Source organism: Bufo gargarizans, chromosome 1, assembly GCF_014858855.1.
Source record: "Bufo gargarizans isolate SCDJY-AF-19 chromosome 1, ASM1485885v1, whole genome shotgun sequence".
Taxonomy (NCBI): Eukaryota; Metazoa; Chordata; class Amphibia; order Anura; family Bufonidae; genus Bufo; species Bufo gargarizans.
This window is the reverse complement of record NC_058080.1, coordinates 101,438,057-101,456,318: the sequence shown is the minus strand read 5'-3', so window position 1 is coordinate 101,456,318 and position 18,262 is coordinate 101,438,057. Positions and strand designations below refer to the sequence as shown.

At 45.6% G+C, this 18,262-nt stretch overlaps 1 protein-coding gene across 3 annotated transcripts in view; it reads left to right on the top strand.

Annotated features, from left to right (window-relative positions):
- The first annotated feature begins 1,930 nt into the window (after positions 1-1,930).
- Positions 1,931-18,262, top strand: part of MFAP3L (microfibril associated protein 3 like) — an 86,389-nt gene continuing 70,057 nt past the window's right edge. For all 3 annotated transcript variants that reach the window (XR_006390299.1, XR_006390305.1, XM_044297133.1), the window contains exon 1: positions 1,931-2,027. The gene's annotated coding sequence lies outside the window, so the exon portion shown is untranslated. The remainder of the gene's footprint in view (positions 2,028-18,262) is intronic.

Genomic DNA, 18,262 nt, shown 5'->3' with positions numbered 1-18,262 from the left:
ACTGTGGTATTGGTTCTGCTAGGGCAGTATATTGTGCTGCACTGTGGTATTTGGTTCTGCTGGGTCAGTATATTGTTCTGCACTGTGGTATTGGGTTCTGCTGGGGCACTATATTGTGCTGCACTGTGGTATTTGGCTCTGCTAGGGCAGTACATTGTGCTGCACTGTGGTATTAGGGTGCTGCTGGGGGCAGTATTATTGTGCTGCACTGTGGTATTTGGTTCTGCTGGGGCAGTATATTGTGCTGCACTGTGGTATTTGGTTCTGCTGGGGCAGTATATTGTGCTGCACTGTGGTATTGGGTTCTGCTGGGGCACTATATTGTGCTGCACTGTGGTATTTGGTTCTGCTGAGGCAGTATATTGTGCTGCACTGTGGTATTTGGTGCTGCTGGGGAAGTATATTGTGCTGCACTGTGGTATTTGGTGCTGCTGGGGCAGTATATTGTGCTGCACTGTGGTATTTGGTGCTGCTGGGGCAGTATATTGTGCTGCACTGTGGTATTTGGTTCTGCTGGGGCAGTATATTGTGCTGCACTGTGGTATTGGGTTCTGCTGGGGCAGTATATTGTGCTGCACTGTGGTATTGGGTTCTGCTGGGGCAGTATATTGTGCTGCACTGTGATATTAGGTGCTGCTGGGGCAGTATATTGTGCTGCACTGTGGTATCTGGTTCTGCTGGGGCACTATATTGTGCTGCACTGTGGTATTGGGTTCTGCTGGGGCAGTATATTGTGCTGCACTGTGGTATTTGGTGCTGCTGGGGCAGTATATTGTGCTGCACTGTGGTATTAGGTGCTGCTGGGGCAGTATATTGTGCTGCACTGTGGTATTAGGTGCTGCTGGGGCAATACATTGTGCTGCACTGTTGTATTAGGTGCTGCTGGGGCAGTATATTGTGCTGCACTGTGGTATTTGGTTCTGCTGGGGCAGTACATTGTGCTGCACTGTGGTATTGGGTTCTGCTGGGGCAGTACATTGTGCTGCACTGTGGTATTTGGTTCTGCTGGGGCAGTACATTGTGCTGCACTGTGGTATTTGGTTCTGCTGGGGCAGTACATTGTGCTGCACTGTGGTATTTGGTTCTGCTGGGGCAGTACATTGTGCTGCACTGTGGTATTTGGTTCTGCTGGGGCAGTACATTGTGCTGCACTGTGGTATTGCAGGCCCCGCCTACTTCTGTTCTCCACCCTACTTGTGTATTGCTCCGCTGTCAGTTTGGACCCACCTACAGCATGGGGCCACTGTTAGGTATTTTTCCGGGGCCTCCCATATCCCATCCTGGCTGACCCAGTGTGAACAGAGCGGAACACTAACACCATCACTATGAGCAGAGCGCCACTAAAACAGTCATTTCCCAGCAGAATAATAAAGCATAGCCCCCTGCTCCTCTGTGAGATAACCGGCGTGTGCAGCTGTGACACACAACGTGCCGCTCGCACCGTCCTGCACCCCAGGACATATGAGCGCTGCGCACGGCCGCATTACGTTACCACAGATACGCAGCTAGAACTGCGAAGTCACAAAGCGCCGCTATCAGTCATCAGCGCATGCGCCTTCACTCTCACTCTGCAGTGTATGCGCTTACAGACGAGGTGGGCGTGGCCCGAGTAAGTGGGCGCGGAATTCTAACCATGGGCGGGATTGCTACTCCAAAGACCATCCCTTGTAAATACGAGCGGCGTCAGAGAGCGCCGTGAGTGAAGCGCAGGCTTCTTCTAGGTTGTGTTTTTTTTTGTTTTTAAATAGGCGGGGCTATCTAGAAACGTCCTTATGATTGGTGGTTTGCTGTGTAGGTGTGACAAAGACTAGATGCTGATTGGTCAACAGTGGACGTTGTATTGCAAAGTCTTGGTGGGCGTTTAGATTGTAAAAGTAAAGGCGTGGTATGCGGGTAACGGGCGTGTTCAGCGTCTTTTGTGGGCGGGTCGTAGTGTCAGCAGCTGTGGGGGCGGTGCGGTGTTCTGAGCGGAACGCAGCGTTGAAGCCGGGAGCTGAAGCTGAGAGCGGAGCCCGGCACAGTCACAGGTGAGGAGGGGACCCGCCGTCTGCAGCCAGAGCACTAGCCCGGTGACGGTCCCTCTACTTCTGGCAGCAGTTGTCGCTCTTATCTGTCATTGTGGCATTTACTGCCCTGCTTATCTGTGGTGTCACCTCTAGGTGTTCTTATCTGTCCTCCCTGAGATAGGGCTGTAGAGCCGTGCACATGATGTGTGATCCCTGTCAGCTGGACCTCCTCCAGAAAGGGATACATGTGGGGTGACCTCTGCAAGTCATTGCTGCATGGGGGGGCTGCCTGTATAATTCCACTGGAGCTTGACCATCAAGAAAGTTTGTCCTTGAAAATCGGAAAAGTGGTGCAAATCTTTAGGAATGTGGGGCACATGTCTGTAACGCGCTTCATGTCATGCCTTTGCCCCATTGTGTGCATGGGACTTGACGTGTGTGATGGCCACTGTCATGTGACGTGTCTGTAAAGGGTTAAACCATTCTCAAGCTGTATGTGAGCCCTGTCAGTCATCTTATAGCTTTAGTGCCACTTACCTGAGGGTCACCGGTGGCTCTGTACTTACTGTTTTATCATGTTGTCTTATTATAGCTAAAAATATTCTGTCCCATTCAGTGCCAGGGTGGTGGATTGTGACGACCCGCTGTCTTAATGGCTGCCCACATCACGTTTCACTTGTATGATGGGTAAAAAGGACGTAAAAGCATAGTACTGTAGCTTTTCCATCGAGTCCAGCAAAAAAAAAAAAAGTATATGTAATCGGATATGGGTTTTATTTTATAGTAGAACCCTATGGTGATGGATGCCGCTGTATGGCATCCCTCTGAGCACTCCGTTTAACGTATGTCATGGGCATTCCTTAAATATGGGACAACAATGTTCTTTATACATCCTGTATTGAGTTCTATGGTATACATGAGGATAGACACAGCGATAGATCCCCGAGGACTTAGTAATTAGGAACCTGTCAGGAGCCTCAGTTCCAGAGCGCTGGGCAGTCACATGGGTGTCCCACCGGCTTCTGCGCCTGGCTCAGTTTGATTGACAGATCCCGCTATATACAGAGAGAAGTCAGGGATAATCTGATGGGGAGCCGCCCATGACTCTTCTCCCCGTGCCCGATTTTGTTTTTAAATTGGGGTATTTACAAAGCTAAAAGCTCCAGCATTCTGGCTCAACAAGCGCCCCCAAAAAACAGCGTATATGCTTTGCACCCCATTTATTATGTGCTTTAGGTCATCAATATTAGATTGGCAGGGGTCCAACACCCAGCACCCCCACCAATATGCGTTCACAGATGACCGCGACCTCGTCATACAGCTGATTAGCAGAGGTCCAAGGAGTCAGACCCCACCAATCTGATATTGATGAGCTATCCTGAGGATAGGCAATCAATATCAAAATCCCAGAGATCCCCTTTAAAGGGAATCTGTCACCAGCACCCTCCTTACAAAACTGTTTGCATAGACACATAGCTGAGGTTCATGTGACTAAAACGCTGTTTTTCTTTCGCTGATCTGAGGATCTGTTCCAGAGTTCTGACACTTTTTCTTAATATGCAAATGAAGCCTTTGGTGCAATGAGGGGGTCCCCATTGCTGTTCTCCCACCTAACCTCCACTCACTTCTGCAGCGAGCCCATCCCTTACAGCTTAGCCACTGCCTAAACCTGTCAATCAAAGCAGCGAGGTAGGGTCTGGCCACAGAAATGAGTGGAGTTTGGATGCAACAAGAACGATGGTGACGCCCTAATTGCACCAAAGGCCTAATTCGCGTCTTAAGAAAAGGTGTCATAACTTGGGAACAAAGCCTTGGATCAACGAAAGAAAAACGGCTTATTAACCAGATGGACCACAGCAGGGTTCATGCACAGGAACGTATTTTCTTTCCGTGTCCATTACGTGTTTTTTTTTGGACCATATACGGAACCTTTAATTTCAATGGGTCCACCACAAAAACCAAAGTTACTCTATGTGCATTCTGTATGTCCGTATTTCCATTTCGCAAAAAAATTTAACATGTCTTATATTGTCCGCATTACGGACAAGGATAGGACTGTTCTATTAGGGGCCAGTTGTTCCGTAAAATACAGAATGCACACAGACGTCATCCGTATTTTGTGCGGACCGCAAAATACATACGGTCGGGTGCATGAGCCCTTAATCAATAGTAACATAGTAACATAGTACATAAGGCCGAAAAAAGACATTTGTCCATCCAGTTCGACCTGTCATCCTGCAAGTTGATCCAGAGGAAGGCAAAAAAACCCTGTGAGGTAGAAGCCAATTTTCCTCACTTTAGGGGAATAAAAATTCCTTCCCGACTCCAATCAGGCAATCAGAATAACTCCCTGGATCAACGACCCCTCTCTAGTAGCTATAGCCTGTAATATTATTACACTCCAGAAATACATCCAGGCCCCTCTTGAATTCCTTTATTGTACTCACCATCACCACCTCCTCAGGCAGAGAGTTCCATAGTCTCACTGCTCTTACCGTAAAGAATCCTCTTCTATGTTTGTGTACAAACCTTCTTTCCTCCAGACGCAGAGGATGTCCCCTCGTCACAGTCACCGTCCTGGGAATGAATAGATGATGGGATAGATCTCTGTACTGACCCCTGATATATTTATACATATTAATTAGATCTCCTCTCAGTCGTCTTTTTTCTAAAGTGAATAACCCTAATTTTGATAATCTTTCAGGGTACTGTAGTTGCCCCATTCCAGTTATTACTTTAGTTGCCCTCCTCTGGACCCTCTCCAGCTCTGCTATGTCTGCCTTGTTCACTGGAGCCCAGAACTGTACACAGTACTCCATGTGTGGTCTGACTAATGATTTGTAAAGTGGTAGGACTATGTTCTCATCACGGGCATCTATGCCCCTTTTGATGCAACCCATTATCTTATTGGCCTTGGCAGCAGCTGCCTGACACTGTTTTTTGCAGCTTTTAGTTTGCTGTTTATTAAAATTCCTAGATCTTTTTCCATGTCAGTGTTACCGAGTGTTTTACCATTTAATAAGTACGGGTGACTTGCATTATTCCTTCCCATGTGCATAACTTTACATTTGTCAGTGTTAAACCTCATCTGCCACTTATCTGCCCAAGCCTCCAATCTATCCAGATCCCTCTGTAGTAGTATACTGTCCTCTTCAGTGTTAATTACTTTACACAGTTTAGTGTCATGTGCAAAAATTGATATTTTACTATGCAAGCCTTCTACAAGATCATTAATAAATATATTGAAGAGAATAGGGCCCAATACTGACCCCTGAGGTACCCCACTAGTGACAGTGACCCAATCTGAGTATTTACCATTAATAACCACCCTCTGTTTTCTATCACTGAGCCAGTTACTTACCCACTTACAGATGTTTTCTCCCAGTCCGAGCATTCTCATTTTATATACTAACCTTTTAGGTGGTGTAAAGTTGGATGCAAGCCACTGTTCTACTGTATATTTGGGGCACCTTTGTACTGCCTAGTTGTCTAAATGTTACACAGGATTAGTAAATCATCCCATAAGCTTTCTCTGAAGCACTGCAGCATTTCAGAGTAAAACATTGGGGGTCATTTATCAAACTGATGGAAGGCAAAACTGGCTTGGCAACCAATCAGATTCCACCTTTCATTTTGGACAGTTCCTTTGGAAAATGAAAGGAGGAATCTGATTGCTTGCTATGGGCCACTAAGCCAGTTCTACTTTACACCAGTTTGTGATCGATTGGGATCCAACTACTGGCACCCCTTCCGATCATCTTTTTGATGAGACCACAACACTCCAGTGATCACCGCAGCACAGTGCCGTCAATTGGATAGCCGGTGTCCTTGGAATCGCAGCTCAGCTCTATGCACTTGAATGGGACTAAGCTGCACCCCGGCCATGCTCCGAAAACCCCTTTAATAAATTAATATAACCCATTTAATCCTAAAATATAAGTTATCTAATAATCATTTGTTCATGTATATGACAGTAACATTTCATATTATGCACAGTGCTTGCTGGTTGTACTTCACTGGAATGAGATAGACTAGAGGACGCGTGTATAGTATACATCAGTCAGGTTATACGTTTCCAGATTTTGATCAAGTACATTTTCCAACTTATCGCCCATTAGGACGCGTGTTTTACTTGGCACCATCTTGTACCTTCTGCCTTGGCTCCCTCCTTTACCTTCTACCTTCGCACCGGCCTGTACTTTCTACCTTTGCACGCTCATTTACTTTGGCACCGTCCTGCACCTTCTACCTTGGCGCCCTCCTGCGCCTTCTACCTTGGCGCCCTCCTGCGCCTTCTACCTTGGCGCCCTCCTGCGCCTTCTACCTTGGCACGGTCCTTTACGTTCTATCTTTGCATCCTTGTTTACCTTGGCACCGTCCTGTACCTTCTACCTTGACGCTCTCCTGTACCTTCTACCTTGGCACCGGCCTGTACTTCCTACCTTGGCACCCTCCTTTACCTTGGCACCGGCCAGTACCTTCTATCTTGACTCCCTCCTGTACCTTCTACCTTGGCACCGTCCTGTACTTCTCATGCTGCACTCTATAATATAGGACCTGGCTGAGGTTGTTTTCCTGTAGGACTCTCCTTGTCTGGTTGTCATGTAGCACGGACATGATGGGACTTGTGGCACCACCTTCTTTACTAAGCTTTTGATTATTATAATTTTTTTCCAGGAAGTGTTTGGGTCTTATATTCACTATTCTCTAAAAGTACCTTCAAAGATTGTGGGAACTTATTATATGTGTGTAAAAATAATGTATAGTAAAACAAGTAGAGTGTGCGTCTAGGGTGTACTATATCAAAGGAGTCCTTTGGACACTCGTTAAAAATGAGTGCTGTCCCAGCAGCTGTAATTAGTGAGACTGGCTCTAGTGCACCCCGTTTTACAGATTTCAACAAACTTTATTATTTGAACAAACAGTCACACTATAGGTGACCACTCGAATTACTACTTCATGTATTTGTAAAGCAAATGCGTCTCCTGGAAACATCACTTTGATGTTCAGGGAATGACTATCATTTGCCATGCAGATCGGGGAGCGGCAGTGCACCAGTGACACAAGATAGGGCACGGTCACATCTGTGTCCAGGGCTCTGGTCAGGCCCTCCTTTGCAGATTCTGCCAAAAAGAGCAACAAAAAAGCAGACTCCCGAATAGAAACCAACCCCCCCCCCCATTATAGTCAATGTTCAGCTCTGCTTAATCTGGCACTTATTTTTTATATATTTTTTTTTGTTCTGTCCTCTTAATGACTAGCACTGGTGTGGACATGCCCTGGTACGGGGTTTAGTAGTCTTAGAAGACACAGGAAAATGGAAACAAAAAGACTAATTAAAACTGCAAGTGACAGTCACCCTCTGGTTTACATAAATCTGTGACCCACCTGGTTTCTTCCTACTGACTGATGCTGATTCCTGGACCCCAGATTACCACCAGCTTCCCACACTACTGTCTGCAGGGGGTTTACACAGCCCGATTGTCGGAGAAGAACGTTCCTACCAACACTCGTTTCCAATAATCTGGCGGTGTAAAGGTGCAGCCGATCACCCGATGAAGCGCTCGTTCATTGGGTGAAACAGTCGTTCATGTGGACGCCTAAATTATTGTCCGTGGGCAGCAGATTGTGCGGTGTAATCAGCGATTTGCTGTCTAGAAAAATGCGGCTGTATGAGGGCGAGAATTAGCAGTAGTGATCGCTCGTCCCCATACAGTGGAAGAGATCGCTGCATGTAAATCCACTGACGAGCAGGCAATTATCTGGAAGGAGCACTTGTTTCCTGATAATTGTGAGCTTGATCGCTGCATGTAATTACAGCATTAAGGCTGTACTACACTGGCCGATAATCGCTAACGAGCAAAATTATCTTGCAGTGTAAGGCTACTTTCACACTAGCGTTCGGAGCGGGTCCGTCTGATGTTTCATCAGACGGATCCGCTCCTATAATGCAGACGTTTGCATCCGTTCAGAACGGATCCGTCTGCATTATAACTTAGAAAAATTTCTAAGTGTGAAAGTAGCCTGAGCGGATCCGTTCAGACTTTACATTGAAAGTCAATGGGGGACGGATCCGCTTGAAGATTGAGCCATATGGTGTCATCTTCAAGCGGATCCGTCCCCATTGACTTCCATTATAAGTCGGAAACGGATCCGCTCGCCTCCGCACGGCCAGGCGGACACCCGAACGCTGCTTGCAGCGTTCAGGTGTCCGCTCACTGAGCGGAGCGGAGGCTGAGCGCTGGCAGGCGGATGCATTCTCAGTGGATCCGCCTCCACTCAGAATGCATTAGGGCCAGACGGCTGCGTTCAGGGCCACTTGTGAGCCCCTTCAAACGGAGCTCACGAGCGGACACCTGAACGCAGGTGTGAAAGGAGCCTAATACTGCCACCGATTGCCCGATGAGCGAGAAAATCATTGGGCAATGTTTAAAAAATCAGCGCTTGCCGGCGACAGATCGTTCTGTCTAATAGCGATCTGCCACCAGCAAACCACGAGACAGTATGGGGAATGAGTGATGGCTTAGCGATTGTTCCTCCCCATACTGCGCAGGAGATCGCTGCATGTAATAACAGCAGTCTCCTCCGCTAACTAGCAAGCAATTGCCTGGCGGGACCGCTTCGCTTCAGACAATCGGGCTGTCTAACACCGGCTTTAGTCTCAGTGCTTATCAGTGCTGGTACAGGGGAGTGTATAAAACAACCGCTGTACATTGTCCATAGGGTAGTCTGAGAAGAGGGGATCGGTGTGACAGTAACCCAGAAGGAGGAAACCAGGTACATTTACTGTGCAATCCTCAGCAAATGTCACATTCTTGTGTCAAAGGAGCGTCACAGTAATACAGTAGGCGCCATGTTTTTTAAGGGTGAAGCCTGAATTGGAAAAGACAGCTACACCTTCTCTAGTACGTCTGTCTACTATTTATATCACACCGCCTGACATGCGGCGGTGTGACCAGTTAGGTAGCCTCATCTTTGGTGCAACATTATTCACATTGCCCCAGGATAGTGACCCCCAACCATCTAAGGTCCATGCATGCAGGCAAATTCTATTCTGGTGTTATAGGCAACAGGTTCTGGTTCGCAAAAGTCGGCAGCAACTTCCACCACCCTCTGCATGCTCAAATCAAGTTCAGAGAAAGTGTGCATGCTGGGAGTTGTAGTTTATAAAGCTGGACTGCTGACCCCTGGTTTGGGACAGGCTCTGTAAGCCTCTGAAACGATATTTTGGTTATCAGACCTTGAAGCAAGCAGTGCACTTGTACCTGTTACCATTAGTTGCTGCTTTTACAACAGCTGGATTGCTTTTCTAGCCTTTATGCAGGCAGTATTGTGTTTGCACACGTCTGGTGTTGGGACATTCCCTGGCATGCGTTCCTGGAGCTGTAACAAGCTGCCTCGAAGTGTTTTATGGCAGTGAGCAATGCTATAGGTATAATGCAGGCAGCAGAGGCTGGGGTTCTGGCGATAGATTATTATTGTCCATATCGGCTACATGCTCAGTTAAAGCTTTTAATGTATATGTATTCCTCTTCTTGTTCCGATCATGTTTAGTAACAGGATCCTTTGTCTTGTAAGGAGATGAGTGTTCTGTAAGCTCCTTCTGTCACTTACACAAAGCATACTAACCCCATGTTGGATCTCAGCCAGAGGCACGCAGAAAATGTTCAGTGTGAAAAAACAGTCCTCTCATGGTAACCTCAAAACTAGACAACTTGCAATAGGAACAATGTGCCTCAGATCTACACCCCCTTAAAACCCCCAACTGCAGACCAGTGCCTATCTTCATGGGCCTTAAAGGGGTTATCCCATGATTTATGTAATAAGACATCATATAGTACATGATGATCATATTCTAACAAAGCTAGACGCAGCCGTGTTCCTTGCTTGGATCCAGACCCCCCCCCCCCCCTTTCTGCAGTAGCTCTCCCTATCACATCTCAGGTAGGGTTTACTTTCTGCAGCAGCTCTCCCTAGCATGGCTTTCCGTTTGTGAGATCCGTCATGGGCTCTGACAAGCGGTCCAAAACGGATCAGTTTTGCCCTAATGCATTTTGAATGGAAAAGAATCCTTTTCGGATGCAGACGGTTGTATTATCTGAATTGGAAAAGACAGCTACACCTTCTCTAGTACGTCTGTCTACTATTTATGTCACACCGCCTGACATGCGGCGGTGTGACCAGTTAGGTAGCCTCATCTTTGGTGCAGTATTATTCACATTGCCCCAGAATAGTGACAGCCAACCATCTAAGGTCCATGCATGCAGGCAAATGCTATTCTGGTGTCATAGGCAACAGGTTTTGGTTCGCAAAAGTCGGCAGCAACTTCCACCACCCTCTGCATGCTCAAATCTGCAGCAGCTCTCCCTATCACATCTCAGGTAGGGTTTACTTTCTGCAGCAGCTCTCCCTAGCATGGCTTTCCGTTTGTGAGATCCGTTTTGCCCTAATGCATTCTGAATAGAAAAGGATCCTTTTCGGATGCAGACGGTTGTATTATCTGAACGGATCCGTCTGTGCAGATCCATGACGGATCCGCACCAAACGCGAGTGTAAAAGTAGCCTTATAACAGCAGGTACACCTAGTGTAGTTGAAAGATGGAACAGAGCATATGCAACCATGCTCACATATTCACATTACAATACAGTTTAAAGGGGGTTATCTAAACCTGAAAATCCCATCCACACGTGATGCAAGGGGGAACAGTTCAGCCATGTGGCCTGCTATTGGCTATTATCTTTTCAAGCTGAACTGCATTGAAGAGGACCTTTCACAGGTCCTGACAATACAATATTAGTACCTGGCATTATAGGACATTACTAGTAGATGTCAGAGCCCTTTTCTTTTCTTTTTGTTCAGAATGGCTGCTCCGTTCCCCCCACTTTTGCTGCCCTGTATGTTAATTCGCAGGATCGGTACAGGTTGGAGGAGATGGTCATGTTTCTGAAGGGCTGCCCAATCACAGCAGAGAGCATCACAGCATGTGACGACATGGTCATCAGTTTGAGTTAAATGTATATTGGTGTTGGATATGTGTAATTATGTTATACTGTGTAACTTGTTATCAAAAGACCCCCCCTTCCCCCCCCCAGAATGTCTGGGGAGGGGGAGGGGAAGGGGGATGTGATGGGATTACAGTTTCATCTGATCACTTTCTGTATATAAGTTAGTGCAGATGCTCAATAAAGCAGACTTTATTTCACCTACACTGAGTCTCGACCAGTGACTGGGGAAAACTGGGAGCTAAAGATCAGTGGTTTGCAATATCTCCTGAACAAGGAAGAATGCAGAGGCGGACATGCTCATCCTGAGTACTGGGGGTCCATCACAACAGCCAGGGAGAAAAAAAGCTCACCTTCTCCCTGGCTGTGACACTCTCCGCTCCCCCTCAGCCCCCTGGGAAACACTTCTGTCTCCACCTCCCTGTAGTGATGCTACTAATTAGCCAAAAAAAAAAAACTTTTAAAGGGAGTCTGTCATCAGCATTTCACGTTTGTAACCCGTCCCATAGCTTTCTAGCATGCTTACAGTTAATAAAAACGTTACCTTTAGCATCAGTCCTGGACTTATAAAACCGTCAAAAAACATCTTTGTAACATATGCAAATGAGGGCTCGCAAGTGCCCAGGGGCGGCGTTACCCTCGTAGGTGCCCTGCTAGCTCAGCCTTTTCTTCGCTTCCCCCGCCCCTTCCTTCCCTCCGCCCGCCCATCCTTTCCCTCTGACCGCCTATCTACTAACTTGTTGTTTCGCCGAGATTCCGCGCCTGCGCACTTAGTCCGTCGGCCGGCGCATGCGCACTGCGATGCCCATTCCTTGTACGGCATCACAGTAATCAATGACCTTAAAGTAAAATCTGTCACCTCGAACAAACAATATATTACATGGGTGCAAAGTGGTGCAATATTTGTGAGGGGAGACCCCCCCCCCCCCCAGTCGGTGGCTGGCCGCTTTATGTGTTGACCTATGCCTGTGACATGCTGATGATGGAGATGGATCACTGTTTGCTCAGCTTGTGGTATAATTTACTCCTGTTATCTCCTGTACATAAGAACTGCACTAATAATCTCACATCCTTTATCATATAGCAGTCCCTAAGCAGAGATACCTAATGGTGCCAAGTGAAGGGCTTGTGAAGCCAGACAGTCTCAATAGAAATGATCACAGCACTCAATAAGTCATCTATCAGTAGGCTTGATTTACACTAGTCACAAAAAGTTAGGGATATTTGGCTTTTTGGTGAAATTTATGGAAAATGTAAAAAGTTCATGCTACAGTGATATTATATCATGAAAGTAGGGCATTTAAGTAGAAGCACACAATGGTGATTTCCTCATCTCAAACAATTTATTGAAACAAAAGCCAACAACAGTGTTGGGTATACCCCCACAAAAATGTCAATGTCTCAATTTCATGTGACTTCATAATGTCATGTGGCCTTGAGCATCAATTATAGCTTGACATTGACGTCTCATGCTGTTCGACTTATTGTCTGCTGAGGCACGGCACCCTACTCTTAAAGGGTGGCCTTCAGGTCTTTGAGGTTCTGGGGTACAGAGTTATGAGCCTCTACACGGCGACTCAGCTGATCCCATAGGTTTTCAATGGGATTGAGGTCTGGAGAAAGTGCAGGCCACTCAATTTGAGGTAGCCCAGTCTCCAGCAGTCATTCCCTAATGATGTAACCTCAATGAGCTGGCGCATTGTTGTCCATGAAGATGAAATTAGGCCTGTGTTGTAGATGTAGAGGCACAATGACTAGATTCATGATGTTATTCAAGTAGTATGGGCTTGTCACTGTGCCATTCACAAAGTGTATCGCAGTTCTGTATTGACTAGACACACCTGCCCACACTGTAACACCACCACCACCAAAGGCTCGTGTGGTGACAACAGTGGCTGATGCATGGCGCTCTCCTTGAGGTCTCCAACATTGTTGACAGCCATCATTTCTGCTCGGCGTGAATCAACTTTCATCAGTGAACAGCACTGAAGCCCACTGGTCCCTCGTCCAGCGTAGATGCTCTTTGGCCCATGCAAGACAATGACTCCTGTGGTCGGGTATCCTTGCAGGTCGTCTAGCACACAGACCACGCTGATGTAAATGGTTTTGGATGGTCTGACGTAACACTAGGATGCCTCTCATCTACCTTAAATGTGCATGGGGTTGTGTGGAATTCATCATCCGGTTCCATAGAGCATTGTTCACCATGAAGCGGTCATCAGTGAGGGATGTGGTCAAAGGACGTCCACATCTATGCCTTTCTGTGACTCTTCCAGTATCTCTGTTGCAACCTGCTGATGACGCTCTAAGCTCAGCGGCCACTTCCATCTGAGAACATGCTGCTTGAAGCCTTGCAATGGCGAGGTACTGTTGATCAAATGTTAGGGCCCTTTCACACCTGCGTTATAGTCTTCCGGCATAGAGTTCCGTCGTCGGGGCTCTATGCCGGAAGAATACTGATCAGGATTTTCCTAATGCATTCTGAATGGACAGTCCGTCCTTCAGGATGCATCAGGATGTCTTCAGTTCCGGAACGGAAAGTTTTTTGGCCGCAGCAAATAGCGCAGCATGCTGCGCTTTTTGCTCCGGCCAAAAATCCGGAACACTTGCCGCAAGGCCGGATCCGGAATGAATGCCCATTGAAAGGCATTGATCCGGATCCGGCCTTAAGCTAAACGTCGTTTCGGCGCATTGCCGGATGCGACGTTTAGCTTTTTCTCAATGGTTACCATGGCTGCCGGGACGCTAAAGTCCTGGCAGCCATGGTAAACTGTAGTGGGGAGCGGGGAGCAGCATACTTACCGTCCGTGCGGCTCCCGGGGCGCTCCAGAGTGACGTCAGGGCGCCCCAGGCGCATGGATGACGTGATCGCATGGATCACATGATCCATGCGCATGGGGCGCTCTGACGTCATTCTGGAGCGCCCCGGGAGCCGCACGGATGGTAAGTATGCTGCTCCCCCGCTCCCCACTACTACTATGGCACCCAGGACTTTAATAGCGTCCTGGGTGCCATAGTAACACTGAAAGCATTTTGAAGACGGATCCGTCTTCAAATGCTTTCAGTACACTTGCGTTTTTCCGGATCCGGCGTGTAATTCCGGCAAGTGGAGTACGCAAGTGTGAAAGAGGCCTTAGATGTCTTTCTGGTCTCATCATGTCAAAATGTGAACAGCATGATGAGGAGGACTGTTTAAATAACAATTTTAATTGAATCACAACATTTATTGGGTGAGTCATGGATCAAACACCTATTGTGAATTTTGCTGTTGGGCTCCTTGCTATAGAACAGCAAGTTGTGCAAAAAGTACTGAAACATTGAACAGTTGGACATGTTCATTCAAAAGTTTAGAGAAGGTCACATTAAAGGGGTTCTCCAGGAATAAAAAATGAAAATACTTAAATATTATTTTAGAATAAATATATTAAAAATTTCTTTCATTACTTAGGGTACTTTCACACTTGCGGCAGGACGGGTCCGACAGGCTGTTCACCATGTCGGATCCGTCCTGCGGCTATTTCGCCGTGCCCGCGGACCGCCGCTCTGTCCCCACTGACTATAATGGGGACGGGGGCGGAGCTCTGGCGCAGCACGGAGAAAGGGCGCCGGACTAAAATTACTGCATGTCAGGCTTTTTAGTCCGGCGCCTTTCTCCGTGCACCGCCGTGCTGCACCGGAGCTCCGACCCCGTCCCCATTATAGTCAATGGGGACGGAGCGGCGGTCTGCGGGCACGGCGAAATAGCCTCAGGACGGATCCAACATGGTGAGTCGGATCCTTCCTGCCGCAAGTGTGAAAGTAGCCTAAGAATGGCTTGTTTTGTCTAGGGAGCAATCATTAGGAGAAATAAAATGGCCGCCGTCCTATCAGTACACACAAAACCTGTCCTAATCACACAGGATTTATGATCCTGAATACAGGTGAATCTCTGTGGGAATGGAGATGATGAGGAGACATGAGAGGAGGGTGAAGTGTGACTAATGAGCAGCAGCTCTTGTATGCTGTCCTGTCTGTCCTCTCTGTACTTCGTCTCTTCATGAACTCCATTCCTAGAGAGATTCCGCTGAAAATCTTATCATCTGTATTCATGATCGTAATCCCTGACAAGTAGAGCAGAGAGGAGGATGAGGCAGCTCTTTACCTCAGTGTTGTGGAGTAACTTGTCCTCATGCGTGGTCAGGACAAGTTTTGTGTGAACTAATGGGACAGCAGCCATTTTGTTTCCCCTGATGATTGCTCCCCAGACAAAACGAGCCATTATAAATAATGAAAGGTATTTGGGAATATATTTATAATAAAGTAATACTTGAGTATTTTCATTTTCTTAATTCCCGGAGAACCCCTTTAGGTTACCTGTAAAGGTTAGTGTGCATTTCAGGCTCATCCTGAAATTTGACCCACAAGCCAAATATCCCAAACTTTTTGTTAGTGCTGTATTTTACATAAATCCAGTGATGTCCAGAACATTTCAAGTATTTATAGTGTATTTTTCTTTAAAATAAAGCAAACCTATTAATGCATAACTTTCACGCTCTAGTATGGTATCTACAGTCGTGCTTGACAGTTTATGAACCCTTCCGAATTTTCTATATTTCCGCATACATTTCTGACCTAAAGCTACATCAGATTTTCACACAGTCCTAGAAGTAGATAAAGATAACCAAATCAACCAAAAGTCTCAAATATTAAATGGGGTAATTTATTGAGGAAAATTATCCAGTATCACATGTCTGTGAGTGGAAAAAGCATGTGAAGCTTTAGGATTAGCAGACATTTTGAAGGTGAAATTAGAGTCCGGTGTTTTCAATCAATGGAATGACAATCAGGTGTCAGTGGACAATCTGTTTTATTTAAAGAATCGGGATCTATCAAGGTCTGATCATGTTTGTGGAAGTGTATCATGGAACAAACAAAGGACGTTTCTAAGAAGAAGACTTGTTGATCAGGCTGGAGAGAGTTACAAAACAATCTGTAATCCACAGTCAGACACATTCCATACAAGTGGAGGAAATTTAAAACCATTATTGCCCTCCCAAGGAGTGGTCGACCAACAAAGGTGACTGCAAGAACGAGGAGTATAATAGTCCATAAGGTCACAAAGAAACCCAAGATGACCTTTAAGAAACTAAAGGTATTTTTTTACATTAGCTAATGTAATTTTCTGACTGTTTTATACTGAGGACATATTCTCGGGATAGGTCATCAGTATCTGAACGGTTGGGGTCCGACACTCGGGACCCCCGCTTATAAGCTGTTCGAGGAGGCCGAGCACCGCAGCCTCCTCACAGTAAGGCCTCATGCACATGGCCGTTGTTTGGGCCCGCATCCGAGCTGACGTTTTGGCGGCTCGGATGTGGACCCATTCACTTCAATAGGGCCGCAAAAGGAGTGCTATCCGCATCAGTTGCTCAGTTCCGCGGCCCCCGCAAAAAAAATATAACCTGTCCTATTCTTGTCCGCGCTTTGCGCACAAGAATAGGGATTTATTTTTAAAGGCTGTCCGTGCCATTCTGCAAATTGCGGAACGCGCACGGACACCATCCGTGTTTTTCGGATCCGCAAAACACACCACGGCCGTGTGCATGAGGACTAATAGTATTCGCTCTATCTAGTAATAGAAGCAGCAAGTAAAAGGAATGAGAGTGACCAGGGAAATCCTTCATAGAACACCTGGGCAGAGTTTCCCTTTTAAAAGGATTTTCTGACACTAATATATATATATATATATATATATTGTACTTTTCAGTGTGGCACTGTTTCCACGCCGTCTGTATACCTTTTTACAGCCCATTGCTAGCTATAGCAGTGAGGTCACTAGAATAACATAGTTGTATGTTCACTCTTTCCCAGCTCTTTGTAGCTTGTGACATCTTCCAATCCAGCCTGTCGCCTAATGTATCACGTATAATACCAGTAATTGTAGCTGCATTGTGTATATATTGTGTCTGCTGTTTTACTGCCAGTAAATCTCGTTTTTACTATGCAAGGAACACGATAAATAAATAATAGTATAATGTGAATTATAAATAAGCTTTATGTAATTAACCCCTTCTACCGCAGTGTTCATCTTCCTGCCCAGGCCATTTTTTGCAAATCTGACGTGTCACGTTATGTGGTAATAACTTTGGAACGCTTTTACTTATCCAAGCCATTCTGATATTGTTTTCTCATGACACATTGTACTTCATGATGGTCATAAATTTGAGTCAATATAGTTCACCTTTATTTATGAAAAAATCCAAAATTTACCCAAAATTTTGAAAAATTTGCAATTTTCAAAATTGTAATTTCTCTGCTTTTAAAACAGAAAGTGATATCTCATAAAATATCTATTACTTAACATTTCCCATATGTCTACTTTATTTTTGCATCATTTTGTAAATGTAATTTTATTTTTTGGGGACGTTAGAAGGCTTAGAATTTTAGAAGCAATTCTAAAAAAAATTAAAAACATTTCCAAAACCCACTTTTTAAGGACCAGTTTAGGTTTGAAGTCACTTTGTGGGGCTTACATAGTGGAAATCTCCATAAATGACCCTGATTTTACAAACTTTGTTAACCCTTTAGGTGTTCCACAAGAATTAAAGGAAAATGGCGATAAAATGTCTAAATTTCACTTTTTGGGCAGATTTTCCATTTTAATCATTTTTATTTTTTTTTTTCTTTAACACATCGAGGGTTAACAGCCAAACAAAACTTTTCAACTATTTCCCTGATTCTGAGGTTTACAGAAACACGGCAGGGTGCAGAAGAAAAGGAACGCCATATGGTTTTTGGAAGGCAGATTTTGCTGGACTGGTTTATTTACACCATGTCCCATTTAAAGCCCCTGATGCACCCCTACAGTAGAAACTCCCAAAAGTGACCCCATTTTGGAAACTAGGGGATATTGTGACCTTTTATTGGTACCATTTCGAGATAGATATGTTTTTTAATCGCTCTATATTATGTTTTTTGTGAGGCAAGGTAACCAAAAAACTGCTGTTTTTACCACTTTTAAAATTTTTTTACAACGTTCATCTGACAAGTTAGATGATGCACCTTTTTTTTATAGAGCAGGTTGTTACAGATGCGGTGATATCAAATATGTCTACTTGTTTGATTTTTACATAATAAAGCATTTAAAAAAAATAAATTTGTGTCTCCATTTTCTGAACGCCATCTTTTTTTTTTTTTCTGCCAATCGTCTTGTGCAGTGACTCATTTTTTGCAGGAAGAGTTGGCGTTTTTATTGGTACCATTTTTGGGTACAT